The sequence below is a fragment of the Diospyros lotus genome, chromosome 15 (assembly GCF_014633365.1).
Source record: "Diospyros lotus cultivar Yz01 chromosome 15, ASM1463336v1, whole genome shotgun sequence".
Lineage (NCBI taxonomy): Eukaryota > Viridiplantae > Streptophyta > Magnoliopsida > Ericales > Ebenaceae > Diospyros > Diospyros lotus.
Window position 1 is genome coordinate 34,252,521 of NC_068352.1, and position 2,687 is coordinate 34,255,207.

Below are 2,687 nucleotides of genomic sequence, written 5' to 3' on the forward strand. Positions count from 1 at the left end.
AAATGGCTATGGCGCTCCATCGCGCACCTGCACAAGAAACACCTGTTAGGAAAAGCCAAAAAAAGATTTAAGCGATCTAAAGTGGAAAGACGCTCCTTGATAGCCAACCAAAGGATAAAAGCATAGGACGGGACTCCGGACGAGTGCCAAACCAAACGACCCCAAGGGACTCGAGCTCTCTTGCATCTAAGAGCATCCATAGCAGAACGGGCCGAGAAACAGCCATCAGGCGCCGGGACCCACCAAGGGAGGTCAGGGCCAGGAGAGTGAGGAAGACAAGGCGAAGCCTCCAAAATAAGCTGGGCTTCCCTCGAAAGCGCCACATGGGGCCAAGACCAACCCCCTTGAGAGATAACGGAGGAAACCCTAGCAGTAGATGGGAGACCCGCCCGTCTAGGCACAGATCGAGAGAAGAAATCAACCAGCACACCGAAAGGATGCCATTGGTCATGCCAGAGAAAAACACGATGACCATTACCAATTTTCCATCTAAGAAGCGGCCTAACGGCCACTTTGAGGTTGAGAATCCTACGCTAATACCAAGGACAAGAATAAGGCGGCGTAAGGAGCCAGAAACAAGAATCCCTAATCCTATACGAGTGGATCCAGCGAATCCACAGGGATTCAGAAGAAGCTTGCATGAGCCGCCAAATTAATTTGGCAGCAAGAGCTTGGTTCCAAGTGTAGAGAGGACGCAAACCAAGGCCCCCTTGGTCTTTCGGGAAACAAATATCTGCCCAAGCAACCTTAGCCTTGAAAGGAGACAACTCCGGACCATCCCACAGGAAAGCACACGAAACTCTTTCCACCTCCTTAAGAACCTTCTTGGGGAGCACAAAAATCGATGCCCAATAGACATGGATGGTAGACAAGACCGACTGAACAAGTTGGAGGCGACCAGCAAAGGAGAGGAGACGACCCCTCCAAGAGACAACTTTAGAACGAACCCTGTCCAAGATAGGACGACAATCATTATAGGTGAGCTGCTTCGAGATGAGCGGAATCCCAAGATAACGAATAGGGAGAGAACCTTGCCTAAAACCTGATTCCCGAACTAGGGTGGCAGAAAGGTCAGGGTCTCCACAACAAACAAAATAGAAGCTCTTTGCGGGATTAGCTGCTAACCCCGACATGTCAGCAAAGCGATCTAGGCATTGCTTAAGGATGCGAACAGAGTCTTGGTCCCCGTTGGAAAAAAGCATGAGGTCATCAGCAAACGAGAGCATGGCAATGTCAAGCCTATCACACTTCCAATGGAATCGAAAATCGTTTGCGTGAGAGTGGTAGGCAACAATACCATGAAGAACCTGCATGACCAGGACAAAAAGATAAGGGGAGAGAGGGTCCCCCTACCTGAGGCCCCGACCCCCAGGGAAAAAACCATGGACCCTCCCATTGACCTTAACAGAAAAACGGGCCGTGGTCACACAAGCCTTGATCCAGGAGACAAAACGGGGAGGGAAGTTCATACGACGAAGAACAGATAAAAGGAACCCCCAATCCACAGAGTCATAAGCTTTACTAAGGTCCACCTTAAGAGCACATCTATCGGGACCCTTCGGGATATGGTACCGATGCAATAACTCTTGCGCCATGAGGATATTATCACCAATAGAACGACCCGGCACAAAGGCAGTCTGGGAGATATCAACAAGCTGGGGTAACAATGGTTTGATCCTATTGGCAAGGATCTTAGAAATGACCTTATAGGTCACGTTACAACAAGAAATCGGATGAAACTGACAAGGAGACTCTGGATGGGGAACCTTGGGCACAAGGCTAATGATAGTCGCGTTAATCTCCCCCAGTAACTTGCCTGAATGAAAAAAACTAGACATAGTTGCGACAAAATCCGCCCCTACAATTGAAGGATCAAAAACGAGGATACAAAAGCATGCAACGGAAGCGTTTTAATCAAAAACGATCCTCGTATTGATTAAAATATAAGAGACTTACTTTTACGGCGGATTACCGGTCGGAATGGGGCGATAGGGGCAGGATGCGCGGTAGCTTCTTCGCGTGGTGGAGACGACGGCTGACCTGCTATCCTTCGGCTCCTTCGCATCAGAACTTCGAGGCTCTCTTTCGATCTTCCGAAATATGACTCGAACTCGTGGCCTTTCTTCGGTGAAGAAGAATGAAAAATGACTTGGATGAAAAAACAAATAATGAGAGAATATATATAGGGAGAACCCTAGGGTTAAAACCCCAGTGGGCCAAACCCTAATGGGCCAAGATCATTTAATTAATTTTCTAATTGGGTTAGCCCAATTAATTAATTAAAAACCCTAATGAACTATTATTTTATTCTAGCCCAATTGATTATGGATCATTCTGAATAAAATAATTCTCTCTCAATGTAATTCATCCAACAAGCCAAATGTATTAAAAATACATGAGTTACATCGAGCTACCCCGGGGACCAAAAGACAAATTATTCATGGCTACTAAAATGACCAAAATATCCCTGCTACCTAGTAGCTATATTTTGTCATTCTAAGTGTTCCAACTATCACCATATGGTAACACTGACCCCACGAATAATTTTGCATATGCCATGTCTTTGACCTACTAGTGTAATGACGAAAATACCCCTCTGCGTAACACCAATCATTTAGAAAGGAATAATGTACTAACACCTTTATAAATGATTTCTACCATCCTTAGATCACTAGTCCAATAATCCG